At 51.0% G+C, this 22,155-nt stretch overlaps 3 long non-coding RNA genes across 4 annotated transcripts in view; 1 reads left to right on the forward strand and 2 right to left on the reverse strand.

Annotated features, from left to right (window-relative positions):
* LOC148223481 (uncharacterized) overlaps nt 1-22,155 on the reverse strand; it is a 305,708-nt gene that overhangs the window by 280,000 nt on the left and 3,553 nt on the right. The gene's annotated exons all lie outside the window — the stretch shown is intronic.
* On the forward strand, nt 2,772-14,542 carry LOC148223483 (uncharacterized). 2 transcript variants are annotated; one of them, XR_015804355.1, is made up of 3 exons: nt 2,772-2,844; nt 4,962-5,093; nt 14,045-14,542. It is a non-coding gene; the product is annotated as an uncharacterized LOC148223483 (long non-coding RNA). The 2 variants fall into 2 exon arrangements; XR_015804356.1 differs by lacking the exon at nt 14,045-14,542 and adding an exon at nt 8,806-8,970.
* On the reverse strand, nt 17,125-19,703 carry LOC148223484 (uncharacterized). The gene is made up of 4 exons (XR_015804357.1): nt 19,580-19,703; nt 18,097-19,436; nt 17,902-17,961; nt 17,125-17,809 (listed from the first exon to the last, which is right to left on the reverse strand). It is a non-coding gene; the product is annotated as an uncharacterized LOC148223484 (long non-coding RNA).

Genomic DNA, 22,155 nt, shown 5'->3' on the forward strand with positions numbered 1-22,155 from the left:
CCCCAGGAGAGAAATAAATATCTGTCTGTGACACTGGGATCCTTTCCCTCGCTGGGAGAGGGGCTGGTGGCCCTCGTGTGTCCCTTTGGAACCTTCCCCAGAGCTGCTGCACAGAGCTGGGGCTGCAAAGGGAATTTAGTCTTGATTTAAGGCAGGGACAAATGTGACTGCAGGCCAGCTCAGAGCAGCTCGGTGAGATTGGGCTGTAATGTCCTGACTCGCAGCAATGTGACCTTTTTGGAAAGCATTTGTTCTTGGAGGTTGGAATTAATACATCTTCCTGTTCTGTGCTGCAACAGCTCCTCCAAAGTGCCTCGAAAATCCCCAGCAGAGAGTGTCAAGCTCATCACAGACTAAAAAATTCCCTCCATAGGATTTCTCCAAGCAAGAAAGAAAACCATTACATTCAGAGACATTTATAAAACAAGCAACACTTGAAAGGACCTTGAAAACACTGAGCTGCTTTGGTGTGACCCATTAGGAAAAAGCTCTTTTTTCCCCGAGGACTGAAGTGAGGGGAGGGTGGTGGCAGTGAGGGATGTGTGACATATAAATGTCAGGAGTGGGGAGGGTTTTACATGTGTCCAGCAGTGCTCAGGCACAGCAGAGATCCCTAAATCTGTGAGAAGGGAAGGAAAACTTCTCTGGGTGTACTGAGGGAGTTCCTCAAACTGAGCTCTTAGCTCTTAGCCCAGGGAAGAATATTCCAATTTATCCAACAGCGAAGGGAAGGGGCTGCAGGCAGCACTGGGTCACACATGGCACTGCAGACACCCCGTTCCCATAGAGACACCCTGATCCCATAGAGACACCCCATACACACACACCCTGATCCCATAGAGACACCCTGATCCTATAGAGACACCCCATACACACACACCCTGATCCCATACAGACACCCCGTTCCCATAGAGACACCCCGTTCCCATAGAGACACCCTGATCCCATAGAGACATCCTGATCCTATAGAGATACCCCATACACACACCCCCTGATCCCATAGAGACACCCTGATCCCATACAGACACCCCGTTCCCATAGAGACACCCCATTCCCATACACACACCCTGATCCCATAGAGACAACCTGATCCCATAGAGACAACCTGATCCCATAGAGACACCCCATTCCCATAGAGACACCCCGTTCCCATAGAGACACCCCATACACACACACCCTGATCCCATAGAGACACCCTGATCCCATAGAGACACCCCATACACACACACCCTGATCCCATAGAGACACCCCGTTCCCATAGAGACACCCCATTCCCATAGAGACATCCTGATCCCATAGAGACACCCCGTTCCCATAGAGACACCCCATACACACACACCCTGATCCCATAGAGACACCCTGATCCCATACACACACCCTGATCCCATAGAGACACTCCATTCCCATAGAGACACCCCATTCCCATAGAGACATCCCATTCCCACACACACCCTGATCCCATAGAGACATCCCATTCCCCCACACACACACACCATTCCCATACACACACACCATTCCCATACACACACACACACCATTCCCATACACACACACCATTCCCACACACACACACCATTCCCACACACACACACCATTCCCATACACACACCATTCCCATACACACACACACCATTCCCATACACACACACACCATTCCCACACACACACCATTCCCATACACACCATTCCCACACACACACACCATTCCCATACACACACACCATTCCTATTCAACTTGGGGTCTGTCCCTTTCTAACATGAGCATTTCTTTAGGCTTTGTGAGGATGGACATTGCAGCTTTTGCCTTGGAAATCCAAGGCTGGATATTTCAGTGAGCTGGGCTGTGATCTCCAGGGGGAAAATGGCTGCTCCAGCACTGGGAAATCCAGGGGTGCTGGGGGCTTTTGGGAAAGTTGATTTCCCCAAAAGATCCAACTCATTTTCCTATCACAGCCCATTCCAGAGGACACAGGGATTTATCCTGTCCTGGCCCCAGGGCAGCCAGAACTCACGGAATGTTTGGCCATGGTGGGATTGTCGGGGTGTCCTGTCCCCATTTCCATGGAATTGTGGTCACAGGGTGGGGTTGTCGGGGTGTCCTGTCCCCATTTCCATGGAATTGTGGTCACAGGGTGGGGTTGTCGGGGTGTCCTGTCCCCATTTTATGGAATTGTGGTCACAGGATGGGATTGTTGGGGTGTCCTGTCCCCATTTCCCTGGAACTGTGGTCACAGGGTGGGGTTGTCGGGGTGTCCTGTCCCCATTTCTCTGGAATTGTGGTCACAGGGTGGGGTTGTCGGGGTGTCCTGTCCCCATTTCCCTGGAATTGTGGTCACAGGGTGGGGTTGTTGGGGTGTCCTGTCCCCATTTCCATGGAATTGTGGTCACAGGCACAGAGCAGCCTCTCAAGAGCTGCTGCTCATCCCAAGCTCAAACAGAACTGGGAACTCATTCCTGAAAAATAAAAAAAGCCTTTTCCAGCACTTTGTTTTGCTGGGTCCCCATTTGTCTCTGGCTCCCGATTCCAGGGGCTGGGCAGGGACATTCCCACTCCACACAAAGGTTGGGTTTCACGGTTTCAAGGACTTTGAAGCTTCTGATGGCAGTGCCATGCTCAGGACCCGGCCCTGCCCTGCAGCATCCTGTGCCCTGCACGGGACACACGGCTGGGAAGGAGCAGCAGGCACTGGGAATGCCAGGAAACGAGCTGCAGGCTTATTAAGTTAATTATTCGCTGGAACTGCCTTTTCCCCCGTGAATTCCATTGAATCCTCACTGCACAATTTCCTTCAGCACACACAACGATGGTAATGAGTCAAGTGTGAAGCGTTCTGTTCTCTGCAGGTGAGCAGGTTAATTTTCTCTGTAATTAGTTACTTGCCAAAACTCGAGCTATTGATAGCAAGGTGGAGGGAAATCAGTGCAACACCTTGTCCGTGTCTCTCCAGGTAAATTATGGCAGAGGGGGTTGGCACTGGAAAGATTATGGGAATTTTGAAGTCTTTGTAAAATATTTGGTCTTGAGAAATTCAAAATGAAGAGCTCATGCTCAGCACTGAGCTGATTTATTCCTTAGAGCTCTTTTCTTCTTCTCTTTGCTTTTTTTGACTCCTGACACTTGGATACTTTTTTCCTTTCTTTCTCTGTGAGTTCCAAATTCCCCTCCAAGCTCTGTGTGCCTTTCCCTCGGGAATCTGCTTCCCCTGGTCTCAAAAATCAAGTGTTTGAGTGTTCCTGGGAACATTCCTGAGGACATTCCTGAGGACATTCCATAGAACATTCCTGAGAACATTGATGAGAACATTGTATTTTCAAGTGTGGGCTTATTATTTTTATATTATATTTTTAAGTGTGAGTTTATTAATTTTATATTATATTTTTTAAGTCTGAGTTTATCGTTTTTATATTTTTAAAGTGTGGGTTTATTGGTTTTATATTTTTGAAGTGTGGGTTTATTATTTTATGTTATATTTTCAAGTGTGGGTTTATTGTTTTTATGTTATATTTTTATGTGTGGGTTTATTATTTTATGTTATATTTTCAAGTGTGGGTTTATTGTTTTTATGTTATATTTTTTAAGTGTGGGTTTATTATTTTCACAATATATTTTTAGCAAGGATTTTTCTGAATGAAGTAGAGAGAAGGGACTTTTGAGTTGCTCTAGAATGTGTGCTTTATTTTTTTTTTATTTTTTAATAGAAAAGGTGAGTTTTTGTTACAGGTGTTGAGAGCATGGCTAGAAGTCACAAGACTTACAGTTACAAGGTTTTTTAAGGATTTATTAACCAATAAAATATTGTTAATAGAGATATTAACATTATTAAACTAATACTAATAAACTTTGTTTAATTCGAGTGTGACCTTTTCTAGCTAACCCTGTTTTGACACACAGACCTATTCTAAGACTTCCTGTTACTTTTGTAATTACTTTTAAAATTTTATTTTAAACTTTATAGATAACCTTTTTCTATTTAATTTAACATGTTTCTGCTTTAAGATTTAAATTTACATTCTTGTCTCTAGCACCTAAGCTTGGGAGCTTTTCCCAAGACCATGAGGTTTTTTTCCTACACTTTGGCTTACAGGCCCAATGTTTTGAGAATTCCTTGAATTTTGAATTCCAAAGTTGCCCAACATTAAAAGGGAATTATTCCAGCCAAGCCCTGCTCAGTCCCAGCAGTGGCTGAGCAGTGTTGCATTAATAAATCAAAGCACAGAATTTTTATTTGGATTTCTTTAATTGCATTCGTCACTTTTTTTTTTTTTTTTTTCTGAAAATAATCTTTACACAGGGCACTCTCCCATTAAAAATTCTGTATTCCAAGTGCTCAGAAGTGTTCAGCTCCATTCAGCTGAGCAGAAAGGGAAAAATCAGAAACCAACAAGTGGGAACAGCTGGGGGTTCCTCCCTGGAAATTGGGAATTCTCCTTTTCCTGATCAGAGATTCCCATGTGGGAACAGCTGGGGGTTCCTCCCTGGAAATTGGGAATTCTCCTTTTCTTTCTGCACTCACACAGGGCTGTGCCTGCTGGACTGGCCATGGAGGGGCCTCTCCATGATTCCCTCCTAAGGGAGAAATTCCTGTCCATGATTCCTAAATCAGAAATTCCAGTCCATGATTCCTCTCTTAAGGGAGGAATTCCTATCCATGATTGTCTCCTAAGGGACGAATTTCTGTCCGTGATTCCTAAATCAGGAATTCCTGTTCCATAATTCCTAAATCAGAAATTCCTGTCCATGATTCCTAAGGCCTGAATTCCTGTCCATGATTCCTAAATTAGAAATTCCTGTCCATGATTCCTAAGGCAGGAATTCCTGTCCATGATTCCTAAGGCAGGAATTCCTGTCCATGATTCCTAAATCAGAAATTCCAGTCCGTGATTCCTAAGGCAGGAATTCCTGCTGTATCCCAGTTCCAGAACGTTCCCCTGGTGCCTCCAGCCCGGCTTTGCCTTCGCAGGAGCTGCCCTGTGTGTGATGAGCACACAAAGTGACATTTCACTGCTCCCTGTCAGCCTTTTACTCTGCCGAGGATCATTGGCCACGTCCTCTGCAACCTGTGACATTCATCCTTCCAAACCTCTCCCTCAAGGTGAGATTTTCCGGATTTTTGTCCTGTTTTAGGTGGTTTCTGTGCTGTCTCTCAGACTGTGTTTGATGCAGGACCAGCCCGAGCCCTTCCCAGCCCTGCCCAGACGGGGACTGAGCTCCCCAGGGAGGGACTGAGCTCCCCAGACAGGACTGAGCTCCCCAAACAGGACTGAGCTCCCCAGACAGGACTGAGCTCCCCAAACAGGACTGAGCTCCCCAAACAGGACTGAGCTCCCCAAACAGGGACTGAGCTCCCCAGGGAGGGACTGAGCTCCCCAGACAGGGACTGAGCTCCCCAAACAGGGACTGAGCTCCCCAGACAGGACTGAGCTCCCCAAACAGGGACTGAGCTCCCCAGACAGGACTGAGCTCCCCAGACAGGGACTGAGCTCCCCAGACAGGACTGAGCTCCCCAAACAGGGACTGAGCTCCCCAGACAGGACTGAGCTCCCCAGACAGGGACTGAGCTCCCCAGACAGGACTGAGCTCCCCAAACAGGGACTGAGCTCCCCAGACAGGACTGAGCTCCCCAAACAGGGACTGAGCTCCCCAGACAGGACTGAGCTCCCCAGGGAGGGACTGAGCTCCCCAGACAGGACTGAGCTCCCCAAACAGGGACTGAGCTCCCCAAACAGGGACTGAGCTCCCCAGGGAGGGACTGAGCTCCCCAAACAGGGACTGAGCTCCCCAGACAGGACTGAGCTCCCCAGACAGGACTGAGCTCCCCAAACAGGACTGAGCTCCCCAGGGAGGGACTGAGCTCCCCAGACAGGACTGAGCTCCCCAGACAGGACTGAGCTCCCCAGACAGGACTGAGCTCCCCAAACAGGGACTGAGCTCCCCAGGCAGGGACTGAGCTCCCCAGGGAGGGACTGAGCTCCCCAAACAGGGACTGAGCTCCCCAGGGAGGGACTGAGCTCCCCAAACAGGGACTGAGCTCCCCAGACAGGACTGAGCTCCCCAGACAGGGACTGAGCTCCCCAGACAGGACTGAGCTCCCCAAACAGGACTGAGCTCCCCAGGGAGGGACTGAGCTCCCCAGACAGGGACTGAGCTCCCCAGGGAGGGACTGAGCTCCCCAGGCAGGGACTGAGCTCCCCAGACAGGACTGAGCTCCCCAAACAGGACTGAGCTCCCCAGGGAGGGACTGAGCTCCCCAGACAGGGACTGAGCTCCCCAGGGAGGGACTGAGCTCCCCAGGCAGGGACTGAGCTCCCCAAACAGGACTGAGCTCCCCAGACAGGACTGAGCTCCCCAAACAGGGACTGAGCTCCCCAGACAGGACTGAGCTCCCCAGGGAGGGACTGAGCTCCCCAGACAGGACTGAGCTCCCCAAACAGGGACTGAGCTCCCCAAACAGGGACTGAGCTCCCCAGGGAGGGACTGAGCTCCCCAAACAGGGACTGAGCTCCCCAGACAGGACTGAGCTCCCCAGACAGGGACTGAGCTCCCCAGACAGGACTGAGCTCCCCAAACAGGACTGAGCTCCCCAGACAGGACTGAGCTCCCCAGACAGGGACTGAGCTCCCCAGACAGGACTGAGCTCCCCAAACAGGACTGAGCTCCCCAGACAGGACTGAGCTCCCCAGACAGGGACTGAGCTCCCCAGACAGGACTGAGCTCCCCAAACAGGGACTGAGCTCCCCAGACAGGACTGAGCTCCCCAGACAGGGACTGAGCTCCCCAGACAGGACTGAGCTCCCCAAACAGGACTGAGCTCCCCAGGGAGGGACTGAGCTCCCCAGACAGGACTGAGCTCCCCAGACAGGACTGAGCTCCCCAGACAGGACTGAGCTCCCCAAACAGGGACTGAGCTCCCCAGACAGGACTGAGCTCCCCAAACAGGGACTGAGCTCCCCAGGCAGGGACTGAGCTCCCCAGGGAGGGACTGAGCTCCCCAAACAGGGACTGAGCTCCCCAGGGAGGGACTGAGCTCCCCAAACAGGGACTGAGCTCCCCAGACAGGACTGAGCTCCCCAGACAGGGACTGAGCTCCCCAGACAGGACTGAGCTCCCCAAACAGGACTGAGCTCCCCAGGGAGGGACTGAGCTCCCCAGACAGGGACTGAGCTCCCCAGGGAGGGACTGAGCTCCCCAGGCAGGGACTGAGCTCCCCAGACAGGACTGAGCTCCCCAAACAGGACTGAGCTCCCCAGGGAGGGACTGAGCTCCCCAGACAGGGACTGAGCTCCCCAGGGAGGGACTGAGCTCCCCAGGCAGGGACTGAGCTCCCCAAACAGGACTGAGCTCCCCAGACAGGACTGAGCTCCCCAAACAGGACTGAGCTCCCCAGACAGGGACTGAGCTCCCCAGACAGGACTGAGCTCCCCAGACAGGACTGAGCTCCCCAGGCAGGGATTGTCCCTCCAGGGACCATTTCTGGGCCAGTCTGGGCCAGTGAAACCCGGGCTGGGGGCCAATGTCAGCTCCTGCTGCCCCAATCCCAACATTCCCAACCCCTCTGCTGGGACAAAGCTGCTCCAGCCTGGGCTCTTCCCTGGGATTTGGGAATCCAGAGGAATCCACGGAGCTGCTCCAGGGCTGGATCCAGGCTGGGAGAGCTGGGAATGTTCCCCTGGAGAGGAGAAGGATCCAGGGAGAGCTGAGGGCACCTAAAGGGGCTCCAGGAGAGCTGGAGAGGGACTGGGGACAAGGGATGGAGGGACAGGACACAGGGAATGGCTCCCAGTGCCAGAGGGCAGGGATGGATGGGATGTTGGGAATTGGGAATTCCTGGCTGGGCTGGAATTCCCAGATTTGCTGTGGCTGCCCCTGGATCCCTGGCAGTGCCCAAGGCCAGGTTGGACATTGGGACAGTGGGAGGTGTCCCTGCCATGGCAGGGCTGGCTCTGGGTGGTTTTTTAGGTCCCTTCCAGGACCCTGGGGCAGGATTCTCTCCTCTGTGCCCTCTCCCTGTCCCCTGTCCTGTCTCTGTCCCCCAGCCTGGTGGCTCTGGGCTCACTCTGCCACTCGTGCCAGGCTGCCCAGGCTGCCCATAAACCCAGGGCAGGGCACAAGGGGCTCTGAGGTGCTGAGGCCACGGCCAAGGGGGATTTGCAGACGAGGCAGCAGCGATTTCATCCTCAGAGCCTCTGGTTCACAGCCAGATCCTGCCTGGTTTCCTCCCAAATAGTCCCTGCACAGCACAGAAAATGCGAATTGTGTCCTGAACAGCTCATTCTTCCAGAACCAGGAGAAAAATTAAACTCCAAAAGTTAATTATGTAGCGAGAAGCTGAGTGGGAAAGGAGCTGGGAGGGAGGAGGAGGGGAGAGGGGCATCATGGAAGACAGAGTGAGAGGGTAAACCGGTATTTATTCATCTAGGAAAACAGATTTTTAACTACATGGCTTCTTCCAGCTCCTGTCTGCAAGTTCTAATAACAGATTTTTAATTTACCAGGCACATTTTGCATGTTCCCTTGTTACATTTTGCTTGCTATGAAAAGAAATTCATATTTTGACACTGCAAAAGCCAATTCAGATTTTCTTCAGATAATGATTTGTTATTAAGGTTAGGAGCCTTTTTTTTGCATAATTAAATTAGAATTGTTTTGGGCACGTTAGGATTTGTGCTATTGGGTTTGGATAGCAAATATATATATATGTTTTATTTCCTTTCTTGCCGTGAAAATATTGGCTCTGTAAGAGATGAGATTATTTCTGGGTTTACATGAATATATTCATTTATCATGTGGTTCCTCCTTGCACTCAGCTTGAACCCACAGTGATACCTTGGGAAGGAGATGAAAAACTCGAGGAAATTGGGAAGAGCAGGACCCACGTGGTTGTTTGGACAGCAGCAGCCCAGGGTGTTTGGAACACTCGGGGTTATCCCTGAAGCTCAAGTCCCACTGGAAATAATTGCAATTCCCTGAAGTGTTTGATGAAGGGCAGCAGCTGAGCTCAAGTGCTGGGTTTGGGTGAGGTCCTGACACCTGGAATATGGGATCATGTTCTCCCTCAACACGGGAAATTCTTCTCAGATTCTGCATTTCTGTGTGCATTTCTCTCTGGGTAGCTGAGACTCATTTCTGCTCCTTCAGAGGTGAAATATTGGGTGAATTCTCTGCCTTTGACTGGTGGGAAAGGATTTCCTTTAGCAGTGGAAGCCAGAAAATATTTGAAGAGTGCAGAATCAGCCTGGGATCCCATCCCAGCCCTCTGCACATCCTGCTCCTCGCAGTTCTGTGAGGAAGGAGTTCCAGAACCTTCTCTCCAGTTCCTGTGTTCCCAGCCCCATTTCTGGGTTTATGGCACAGGATGCTGCTCCTCTCCCCTCCTGGCATTTTCCAGCCCCTGGAAGCACCAAGGCACAGAATCCTTAGGACTGGGAAACACTTCAAGGCTCCAGGCCAAGCTTTGACTGAACAGCACCAATTATTAGCAAGAACTGCAATAATTTCTGCCCAAAACCTGCAAATCCAAGTGTTTGGCATTCACTCTGTGCTGTTCTCTTTTGCACAGGGGCAGGGCTGCAGGAATGAGAGGAACAAAGACCCATGGAACCATGGAATGGGCTGGCTGGGAAGGGACCTTAAATCTCGTTATCCCATCCCATTATCCCATTATCCCATCCCATTATCCCATTATCCCATCCCATTATCCCATCCCATTATCCCATTATCCCATCCCAGGGACACCTCCTGCTGTCCCAGGCTGCTCCAACCCCAATGTCCAACCTGGCCTTGGGCACTGCCAGGGATCCAGGGGCAGCCACAGCAAATCTGGCAATTCCAGCCCAGCCAGGAATTCCCAATTCCCAACATCCCATCCATCCCTGCCCTCTGGCACTGGCACCGTTCCCTGTCCCACACCCAGCAGTGTCCCCATCCCTTCGGGAGCAGCATCCAGTGAATTCCCCTGGTCCCTGCAGGGCAGGGATGGCTCCAGGCCCCGGGCAGCAGCAGCAGCAGCTCCTGGGTTCATTCTGGGATGTTTTCCCTCACATTTCCAGCTCTGCAGGGCTGTGGGGTCCCGGGGAGCTGGGGCACAGCTGAGACCTGAACCAGTGCAGCCCTGCCCGATGTTTGGGACAGCCCCAAAAGCTGTGGGGGGAGAGGTTTGCAGGGACAGTGCAGAAGGCACATGGGGACAGGAATTTGTCTCCCCGTGAGTTACAGCTCTGCTGAGCACTGAGGAGTGGAGGCAGCCGTGACTGCCCAGAGAGTCTGGGTGTTACAGAAGGGTGGGTGAGCGGGGTAAGGGTCAGCGGGGTAAGGGTCAGCTGGGTAAGGGTCAGTGGGGTAAGGGTCAGTGGAGTAAGGGTCAGTGGGGTAAGGGTCAGTGGGGTAAGGGTCAGTGGGGTAAGGGTCAGCGGGGTAAGGGTCAGTGGGGTAAGGGTCAGTGGGGTAAGGGTCAGTGGAGTAAGGGTCAGTGGAGTAAGGGTCAGTGGGGTAAGGGTCAGTGGGGTAAGGGTCAGATGGGTAAGGGTCAGCGGGGTAAGGGTCAGTGGGGTAAGGGTCAGCGGGGTAAGGGTCAGTGGAGTAAGGGTCAGTGGGGTAAGGGTCAGTGGGGTAAGGGTCAGTGGGGTAAGGGTCAGATGGGTAAGGGTCAGCGGGGTAAGGGTCAGTGGGGTAAGGGTCAGTGGGGTAAGGGTCAGCGGGGTAAGGGTCAGTGGAGTAAGGGTCAGTGGGGTAAGGGTCAGCGGGGTAAGGGTCAGCGGGGTAAGGGTCAGCTGGAGTTGCAGTTTGGGATGGAGAGTGCTGGCTGTGCTGGGAGGAGGAAAGGACGTGGTCGTGCAAGGGACAGGCAGGGTCAGAAGATGCTGTGGGAGGGACAGGAAAGGTCAGAAGATAGATAATCAGGATTTTCACCATGAACACAACTCCAATAATCAGGATTTTCACCATGAACACAACTCTAGATAATCAGGATTTTCACCATTAAGACATCTCAATCAGGATTTTCACCATTAACACAACTCCAGGTAATTGAGATTTTCACCATGAACACAACTCTAGATAATCAGGATTTTCCCCAGTAACACAACTCCAATAATCAGGATTTTCACCATTGACACATCTCCAGGCAGGCTGTGCTCCCAAGCCCTGGGTGCTGCAATCTGGCATTTCCTCCTGACAGGCTGCTCCAACGCTCAGAGACAGATTTCCATCCTGTTCTGAGGTGTTTTATATTTAATCCTCAGCTATGCAGATATGAAAAGCTCCTGTTTCCTGTGGGATCAATGTTGCAGTACTTTGACATATGACATTTGACATCTGTCAAAACATTATAATCAAATCTAAGCCTAAATAGCATCAAATTAATATGACAGATCTCGGAGAAATTATACACTTGAAGTAAAGGTAACAAGACATCTTTATTTCAGTGAAACAGAACTCAGTTTAAAACTTAACACAACCAGCACATTACCAGGAAAACCTTTTATTTTGGTGAAGCTGCTCTGTGCAATGAGAATGTTTCAGTTCATGTGTTGCTGAAGTTGCTCCCTCGATGCCTGCAGGAATTGCCGTGGCCTTTGATACAAACCCAACTCACCTGAACCTCCTTCTCCAGTTTAATTTTTCACACACTTATATATTTATTGATCTGGCTCCTATGACATGCAATTTATCAAATCTCTTGCTGCCTGCCTCGAGATTATGACAGCAAGAACCAGCAGCCCATCATTTAGCAGGTCGGATAAATTCGTTTAGCTCATTGAAATTAAAACAAGGCAGCAGGGAGAGCAAAAGGAAGCTGAAGTTGTGTCTTTAACTTCAAACACTTCGCAATAAGAAAGGAAAAAACCTTTGGCAAAAAGTTTATCTTGCCATGGGGGACACTTCCCAAATAAGTGGCAGAAATGGCTGATTTTATAGATATGTATTTCTTTGTATTCTGCACTCAAAACTTGATTTTCTCTCCAGTGGCTGTGCAGCAGCACCAGGGATTGAGGGAAGGAGGATCAGAGAGCCATGGGATGGTTTGGGTGGGAAGATCCTAAAGCTCGTCCTAAAGCTCATCCTAAAGCTCATCCTAAAGTGTGGCCACGTGTCCCCAGCTCTGCAGTGCCCCTGCAGGGATCAAAGGGCTGGGGGTAAACTGGGGAGAGCCCCAGAGCCCCCAAATCCTGCCCACCCCAAATATCCCCACCCCAAATATCCCAGTTCTTACACAGCCCCCAAATCCTTCCCATCCCAAATATCCCTGTGGTTACAGAGCCCCCAAATCCTGCCCACCCCAAATATCCCTGTGGTTACAGAGACCCCTCACATCCCAAATATCCCTGTGGTTACAGAGACCCCTCACATCCCAAATATCCCTGTGGTTACAGAGCCCCAAATCCTTCCCATCCCAAATATCCCTGTGCTTACAGAGCCCCAAATCCTTCACATCCCAAATATCCCTGTGGTTACAGAGTCTCCTCACACCCGGTAATGGAAGGAATCCTTTATCTGGATTTTAGCAGATGTTTTAAAGGTGCCCTATTAGAGCCAGGCCCGGGCATTGTTTCCTTTCTCTTCGTCCCGGTGTTAAAAACTGATTAGAGTAACAAAAGACACGGGAGTTTGGTGTGAATAGAGGGGGATGAGCAATAGTGCTGAGGATAAAAGACCCTGTTTAAAAATTGCTCTGCTCGTATAGGATAATGCAGTAGAGATGGTGATACTGTTAATGGTGATATTATTAAATTTGTCCAAAACATAAACTAGAGATAATCCAAGGAAAAAACAAACAACCAACAAATCAGGTCTCTGTGTCAGACCAAAGTGGCACTGACCAACTGGCCTTGGAATAGTGGCTTAAACAACAGCAAAATCAAAATCTCCAGAAGAGATCAAAGCTACTTTTTGTTGGTACCGCTGAAGGATCATTCCACAATTTTGAACCCCTCCGGTGTCCGAGTGCAGCACAAAGAGACGAGCGGGCAGATCTGACTTCACTGAAATAAAATAAAACCGGAATTACAGAAACCCCAAAGCTGGGGCGGGGTCCCTGCCAAACCCAGCAGTGCTGAGGGTGGGATTGGAGCTCCCTGAACTTTTCCCTGATCCTGGAAGGGAGAAGATGGGACACAGGATGGCAGTGACAGGAATATCCCCTGGAAAATCTGTTTGGTCACACAGGGGCTCCCCAGGCAGAGCAGAGCCTGCAGCCTCCTCTGGGTTTATTCACCTCCTTCCTCCTTTCCTGGAAGGAAAACACCACAATTTACCCAGCCAGGGGAGTCCAGACCACACCAAAAAGAGAAAAGAGCTTTATTTATCCAGCCATGGTTCACAGAATCATTTGGTTGGGAAAACGCTCCGAGCCCATCGAGCCAATCCCTCCCCAGCACTGCCAAGGTCCCCCTAAGCCATGGCCCCAAATGCCACATCCACACAGATTCCCGGGGGAAAACGGGAGCATTCCCTTTTATTTGACAGGAGACAAGGAATAAAGCAGGGAATTAATTTGTTCTTGAAATCCAGCAGCTCTGGACACCTTGGAAAAGGAAATGGAGCCAAAGGGAGCAGAGTGGGAATGGAACAAACTCCTTCCCTCCCTGTTCATGTGGGGAGTCAGTGGAGCAGGGCTGGGGATTCCTGGCTCCTAGAAAATATGTCCCCGAATGGAAACTCCAGTTGTGGTCTCCAGAGCCAACCAGTTCACAGCTTCACCAATTCCAGTGGCACTGGAGGAGCCAGGGTGGTGCTGCCTCTGTCACAGGGATGTGCCTGGGATGTGTCACAGATGGAACAGCCAGGGTTGAACCATGGCAGGCTGCTTTAAGGATAGCTGTGTGTTTGGGGTTTTTTTTGTTGTTGTTGTTGTTTTGTTTTGTTTTGTTTTGTTTTGTTTTTTTCATAAAAACACCCCAAAATACTGAGTTTGGAATGTATCACAGTGATGAAGGGAAAAACAGTCTCTGGAATTCTTTGCCTATCAAAGCTTCCCTTCTCAAGGACAACATCAGTGAACTCCACCTCTGCATGGAGGTTAATTCGATTTTTTTTGTTTTCTTGTAGGACAAAAAACTCCAAACAATACAAAACCCCCCAAGAAACAGGAACCTGCATCTGATTGCAGGAACAGCAAAGGAGAGACTTCAAAATGCAAATGGGCAATTGCCAGGTGATGAAAGGAGCTCTTGTCAGGGCCAGGCTGCTCTCAGAGGTGACTGCTGACTTCCCCCAAAGGAAATTGCACACAAAGGCTTTGCCGATTTTTTCATCTTCATTTCATTTTCCCCATTAATTTCTCGTATTTTTCATCTTTATTTTTTCACTGTTCTTTGAACAAGGCAGCCCTTGACTCCCTCCCCGGTTTGCTGTGGAGCAGCCCAGAGGCAAAGGCATGGCTGGGACCTGGAGCAGCTCCTTTCCCAAAAATCCGAGTGGCTGCTGAGGAGGGGGCTCAGCCACTGCCAGGACTGCTCCTGATCCAGAGAAAGAAATTCAGAACCTCCAAGGAGCTGCTCTCGGGCTTTTGTCTGGGGTTAGTGAATAGGGAAGGGGTTTTGTGAGGCCCGGATTGCAGTGGGATATGTTTTTATATAAATTATTACATATTATTACATATTATTGCATATTATTATATATTATTACATATTATTACATATTATTGCATATTATTATATATTATGACATGCAGTGTTCCAGGACGGGCTTGGAGCAGCCGGGGACAGTGGGAGGTGTCCCTGCCATGGCAGGGCTGGCACTGGGCGGGATTTGAGGTCCCTCCTGTCCCAAACCCTGCCGGGATTCCAGGATTCTGTGATTTGCCCACTGTTCAATGTACCCGTGCTGGGCCATGCTCCACAACACCCGAGCACCTGAGCACCTGAACACCTGAACACTGAACACCTGAGCACCTGAACACTGAACACCCGAACACCTGAACACTGAACACCTGAGCACCTGAACACTGAACACCTGAACAGCTGAACACTGAACACCTGAGCACCTGAACACTGAGCACCTGAGCACCTGAACACCTGAACACCTGTACACCTGAACACTGAACACCTGAACACTGAACACCTGAACACCTGAACACTGAACACCTGAGCACCTGAGCACCTGAACACCTGAGCACCTGAACACTGAACACCTGAGCACTGAACACCTGAGCACCTGAACACCGAACACCTGAGCACCTGAACACCTGAGCACCTGAACACCTGAGCACCTGAACACCTGAGCACCTGAACACCTGAACACCTGAACACCTGAACACCTGTACAGCTGAACACTGAACACCTGAACACCTGAATACCTGAACACCTGAGCACCTGAACGGCTGAACACCTGAGCACCTGAACACTGAACACCTGAACACCTGAACACTTGAATACCTGAGCACTGAACACCTGAATACCTGAACACTGAACACCTGATCACCTGAACACCTGAACACCTGAACACTGAACACCTGATCACCTGATCACCTGAACACTGAACATTGAACACCTGAACACTGCTGTCTGGCTGTGCTGCTCAGCGTGGCTGTCTCTGTGCTCCAGGCTGTGCTGGGATTGTTTCTGTTTCTGGCTGCAGGAGGCTCCGTTCAGCCCCAGCCACCCCCGCCTGTCCCTGCTTTAGGTGAGGGAAGCTGCACCCGTGCAGGGGAAGAGCCGGGTCTGGAGGAGCTGAGCACCAGCAGAGCTCGTGTCCCTCGTGTCCCTCGTGTCCCCCATGTCTGTCCTTGTGTCCCCATTTCCCCCATGTCTCCCATGTCTCCCCCATGTCCCCTATTCCTCTAATTTCCCCCATTTCCCCCATTCCCCTCATGTCCCCCATGTCCCCCATGTCCCCATTCCAGCGGACCCCAGGCAGGCTGGCAGTGGCTGCAGTTGAGGCTGCTGTGCCCTGGCACTGCTCTCCTGGCCTGCTCCTCTCCAGGAGCTCCTCCAGAGCTGCAGGGCCAGGCGAGGAAACGCAGCAGAGCTGCTACAGCACTTCCCCAGCACATTAACATCCCTCCTTCCTTCCCCAGTTTTAATTATTTATAACTGTGGCACAGAATCCGAACGTTCTTGGGGTTTGGAGCTGATTAAAAACCCAAATTTCCATAAATCCATAAACAGAAAATGCTGCAGAAAGGTGGGAAGAGTGCAGTGTTTGAGTCATCCACGAACCTTCTGGGCTTCAGAACATCAGCAGCTCTTCAGAAACACGGGGACCCTGTGCTTCACCTCCCGGGACCTGATTCCACCCCCAGGGACCTGATTCCACCCCCAGGGACCTGATTCCCCTCCCAGGGAACTCACCTGCAGTCCAGGAGGTGCCTGGGCAGGTGGGAGCAGCTCCTATGGCCAAAGAGGCTCAGCTGGAACAAGGAATTCAAAGGGATCGACCTCTGAGGAGATCAGCTCGGAGAGATGAGAGATCAGAACCTCAAAGGGAGTGGCTGGACACAACTGGAGGTTTATGGGTCCAAACTGGCCCAGGGAAATCCCTTTTCCCAGAGTATTTCCTGCCTTAGGCAGCAGCAATCCTGTCCTGCTCCTCACCGTGCTCCTCCTTTTCCCTTTGGCTCTGGAAGGGCTTCGATTCCAGCCTTGGCTTCCCATGGCTGTGGTCTGTCTGTCCCGGGGGGAGGGTGGGATTGCCCCAGGGGCAGGTGGGATTGTCCCGATGGATTGTCCTGATGGATTGTCCCGATGGATTGTCCTGATGGATTGTCCCGATTGTCCCGATGGATTGTCCCGATGGATTGTCCTGATGGATTGTCCCGATTGTCCTTGGTCCTCCTCAGGTGCTGCTCGGAGGGAAGCCCCTCCTATCGAAGCAAACCCCTGAGGCAGTGCCAGGGTGCCCTGTGTGACCCCTGTCCCGAGCTGAGTGGCCACCCCAGCCCAGGGGACGTTGGGTTTGTCCTGGAGAACGTGGCTGTGCTGGCTTCCACCCACGGCTGCCCCAGGAACCAAACCGTGCCCATGGGGTGGCACTGCTGCCAGCTCCCTGTGCCACCCAAAATGAGGAGAAAGGGGAAAAAAGGGACTTTATTGAAGACAAAAAGAAACAGCTGCTGAAGGAAAAGGCTCTCTGGAATCTTAGGATCCAGAATGGTTCAGGTTGGGAAGGAGCTCAAAGCACATCCCATCCCACCATCCCATCATCCAATAATCCCATAATCCCATCATTCCTTAATCCCATAATCTCGTAATCCCATAACCCCATAATCACACAATCCCTTAACCCCATGATCCCATAATTCCATCATTCCATGCTCCCATCATCCCATCCTCACATCATCCCGTAATCCTGTAATCCAACAATCCCGTAATTCCACCATCCCATAATCCCACCATTCCATGCTCCCATCATCCCCCCATTCTCCCGCAGGTTCGCTGGGACCAGGGGCAGATTTTGGGGATTTTTTTCCGGCTCTCCCGGTTTCCATGGCGATGGGAGGGCAGGGGATGATGGGGCAGAGACAAAACCCGGCAGAGAGGAGCAGAGCAGGACAGAACAGATCCCAAAATCAAAAAAATCCAAAAGCCAAAGAACTTGGAGGGAACACACAGAGGGATTCACCACAACTTCCACCGGGGAAGGATTAAGGAACAAATCCCACCCATTAACACCCAGAAGCCAGAAATAAATGAAAAGGGAGAGTAATGTGGGGGGGGAAAAAATGTAATTTCAGACATCTCTCATACCCTGAGTCCTATAGGAAATGGGGAAGGAATCCTTTAGGGATGAAAGCAGCCAGCACAGGTAAACTCCTCTCTGCCTTCCTGCAAGGTCATTCCAGGACATTCATCATCCTGCTGGAATCGCCTTTTCCTGCCGTGGTGAGAGCAGAGCTCAGACCCCAGCAGGATGTTGGGTGGTTTTTAAACCTGGCTGGTTTTTAAACCTGGCTCATTTCTCCTCACCTCATGCTCTGCCTCCAGGCAAGTGTGGGATGAGAGGACAAATAAAAGTTGCAGTGGAAGCTGAAGCACACAGAGGAAAACTTGTGAGACTCTCGTGCCACAGGCAGTGGCTTTGGGAACAGACACGGGGCACAACCAGAATTTCCAGCGTGGAGCCTCTGCTGCTCTGCCTGGGAGCCCTTCCCCTGTACTCACCTGCTCCGAGCTCCCAGGGGCTCCATTTCCATTCCAAGGAGCCACGGGCTTTCCAGAGACAGCCAAAATTTCCATTAAAAGAAAAAATAGGATCTCCAGATGCATCCAAAGCAGATAAAAATAAGAGAGAGGAAATGTACATTAAATTAAAACAGAATTTTCTAAAGGGATCTGATGGAAAAAAAAGATTCTGGAATTGTAATTGCTGTTAATTTTCATTCAGATTGGGTCACTTTAACCATTAAAGCTCTCTCTGTTCGTAAATGTGTGCTAATTTTAATATGAAAAGTGTAATTTCTACATAAAAGGGATTTATTGAAGATTGAGATGAAGCACTTTCAGAAATCAAAGTCTGGAACATTTAATTCTGATAATGTTCCAATCCAATGTTTGGGAATTATATGATTTCTTGGGTTTTTTTTAGTAATGTCTTTGCTGATTTCAACCTACTTTTGCAGATCTACCATTCCTATGAAACTCCATAGTTCAATCAATTATTTAATTAAGAACGAAGGAATTCAATTCTTCATGCACCAGAGAGGTCCTGGAGCAGACCCAGAGCAGGAGTTTCAGCCCAACACGGACAGGGCTGCAGAGCACAGAGTCCCCAAAGCATCCCCGGGGATTTTGGGATCTTCCAGGGGAGAGAAGGATCCAGGGAGAGCTGAGGGCACCTAAAGGGGCTCCAGGAGAGCTGGAGAGGGGCTGGGGACAAGGGATGGAGGGACAGGACCCAGGGAATGGCTCCCAGTGCCAGAGGGCAGGGATGGATGGGATGTTGGGAATTGGGAATTCCTGGCTGGGCTGGAATTCCCAGATTTGCTGTGGCTGCCCCTGGATCCCTGGCAGTGCCCAAGGCCAGGTTGGACATTGGGACAGTGGGAGGTGTCCCTGCCATGGCTGGGATTTAAGGTCCTTCCAACCCAAACCAGTCTGTGAATTTATGATTTAATGATGATCAGAACTGCTACAATTTTAAGCCTGATGTTGGCAAACATCCATTTTACCCCAGAATTTTGCAACCAGAAAAAAAAAAAAAAAGGACAAATTTTGCCTGAGGTTTTAATATTTCCTCCCTTCATTCAGACATCCCAGTTCAGTCTCCATCCCACTGACACAAAAGCTGAAGGAAAAAAATAGAAACAGAAAGGAAGGAATAAATAGAAGGAATAAATAGAAGGAATAAATAGAAGGAATAAACAGAAATCACTTTTATGCAGGACTCTGAGGGCTTCAAATGATGAAGGAATGTGTTCACAAGGACTGCTCCAAAGAAGGTTCACACACAGCTCGTGGCTGAACCCTTCCAGTTCCTCTGTGCTGAGTGTCCAGTGCCAATTCTGTTTGGAGAAAGAATAAACAAGAGAGGGAATTTGGTTTGTTACTGTTTGTTGCATCTCCTGATGTCCCAGCCACATTCCTGCTGGGATTGTTCTGGGGATCTCAGTCCCACTTGGAGCTGCTGAGGGAGCTCCTCACTCACCTTCTGCTCTGGAAACTTTCGTTGTTGTGCAGTGAGGAGTGAGCCCTGGGCTGTTCTGTCTCTGCAGGAGGCAGAGGAGGGTTTGAAGAGGGCTCTGTTCCTCCCGGGACTCCACATGCTCAGTTTTATATTGCTGAACACGGTGAGGGCAGTTTTAATTGGGACTCTGCTGGTCTGAACAAACACAATTAGGAGAATTTAGAAAATTCAACCAAATTGAGACTGACCTACTTCATATTGGCAAGGGCTCAGTGTGAGCCAGCAAAAAGCTTAATTTAACTGCTAAAATTTGTATTGTACAAACTTTGAAAAAAATGACTGAGAGACTGGGAGACAAAGAAAGAGCAGCTAATAAGAATTGACTGAGAAAATGTGCTTGGTCTGGTATCACATGAAATGTCATAAGCATGGAGCTCTGTGGAGGTTTTCATAGACAAAAATGAGAAAAAACAGGATGTGTTAGGCAGAAAATTAATTATCCAGAGCTCTTGGCTTGCCTGAGTCTGTGCAAGCTCCCCCAGCTCATGGTGGGTTCGTGCCCTGGGGAGGGGCCAGGGCTGGTTCCCCTGGAGGATTGGGGAGATGGATCCAATCCAGCCGTGTGGAGGTGGCTGAATAAAATCCTTTATGGGCTGGAGTCACCTGCCAGCATCCCCAGGGAGGGGAGGAGCAGGACAGGGCTCCAGGGACAGCAGCCAGGGCTGGGATTGCTCCTGCAGGGACCACGCTGTGGGACGGGGGCTGCTCCCATCCCAGCATGTGCTGGAAACGCCACAGTCACCCCCTCGTGCCTCATCCAGGCAGAGCCCCCCAGCGCTGATGTGACCCCCATAAAGTCCCCAGTGAGCTGCGTGTGCCAGGACAGCCCCGGGGCTGGCCCTGCTGCTCTGCTGGGAGCTGGCACCATCCCAGAGAGAGCTGGGCGAGCACTCAGTGCCTTCGGAGAGTTGTGCCCCAAAGGTTTCCTCTGGGAAGAGCAAATAAAAGGAAATAAATTCTAAGATGTGCAATCCTTGGAGCTTTCATGCTTAAACAAACGTGGTCTTTGCTGCTCTGTGCTGCACTGCTGTTCTGGGGTCACTCAGGAAATTCCCAGCAGGAGCAGCATCTTCACCCTCGTGTCACAATTAAACCCCAGAGGAACATTTTTTTCTGGTTGTGCCTTCATCTCTGTGCACTGTGCTCCACCAGAGCCTGCAGCCTCTCCCAGGGACGGCTGGGGGCCGTTCCTGTGTCCTTGCAATGGAGCTGGGGACAGCAGGGGACAGGGAAAGGGACAAGGGCACAAATGAGGACAGGAAGGGACTGTGGCACAGCAGGGACAGGGAAAGGGACAAGGGCACAAAGCTGTGACAAGTGGCTGAAATGGAACAGGCAGGGGCTGATCCCAGGAATTCCCTGGCACAGGAGCAGAACTCCTGCCCTGAGCAGAGCCCAGAGAGGGGCTGGAGTCTCCTCGCTGGGATATTCCAGAGCCAATGGACACAATCCTGTGCCCTGAGCTCTGGGATGGCCCTGCTGGAGCAGGGAGGTGACACCAGTGACCCTCTGGGGTCCCTTCCAGCCTGTCCGTGCTGGGATTCTGTGAGTCTGGGACTCTGCAATGACATTGTGTCCCGTTTTCAAACCCAGGGCGTTGGAACACAGCCATCCCCCCCCGCAGCCTTTCCCTCTGCAGGGGGACAGGGAATTCCTTTGCACAAAGGTTGTGCTGCTGCTGCTCCCAGCCGGGCTGGGTCTGTTCACAGAGCACTTCACACCCCGGCAATGATCCATGCAATTGTTGGTCCCTGTGTGGCAGCTGCTGCCTTCAAGCTCCTCTGCAGTCACTTCATCTCCCGAGCTGCCTTTGCCAGGCTCTACAAAAGGCAACGAAGGAGATTCTGGCAAAGAATTAATTCTAAGCAGAAATTTTGCAACTTCCCATGTTTGCAGGGGATCCGCAGCGGAGGGGAGGCGGATTCAGGCTCTGCAGAGAGCAGCTGATGTGCTCCCCCATCCAGGTTTGGTTTCATCAGCCCACATTTCATCTGACCACAAGCTGCGAGATGTTCACAGCCATCCCAAGGCTCTCTCCAATCCAGGGACTGATGAAAGGCAGGCTGGCTCCCTGGGAAAAGCTGCCAGGATGAGATCAGTTCCACCCAAACCCTGCTGGAGCAGCTGCCCCCCTTCCCACGGCAGCTCTCCTGCATCCTCTGCTCTGATCCGCAGCTCTGGCAGCCCTTTGGCCACTCCAAACCACGAAGAAAGGAACCACAAAGGCTCTGCACAGCAGATTTCAGCATCCTTTAGGGAGAAGCAGCATCCCTGGAGCAGTGCCAGCTCCAATCCTGGTGCCCAGGAGCACCAGGGCTCTGTGGGTGAGTTCTCCACTCCCACAGCTTCTCTTGGAGCCCCCGAGCTGAGCTGCTCGGCTCCAGGCACTTCTCCAGTCCGTGCCATTCCAGGAGAGCAGCCCCTCATCCCCCCTGGGACAAGGAGCTGGGTCCTGTCCCTGTTCCCCGGGATAACCTGCACCGGGAACACATGGAATGGTTACAGGGAAATCCTGCTGCCAGTGACACAGCTTGCCA

The sequence above is a fragment of the Sturnus vulgaris genome, chromosome 6 (assembly GCF_052056855.1).
Source record: "Sturnus vulgaris isolate bStuVul1 chromosome 6, bStuVul1.hap1, whole genome shotgun sequence".
Classification (NCBI taxonomy): Eukaryota; Metazoa; Chordata; class Aves; order Passeriformes; family Sturnidae; genus Sturnus; species Sturnus vulgaris.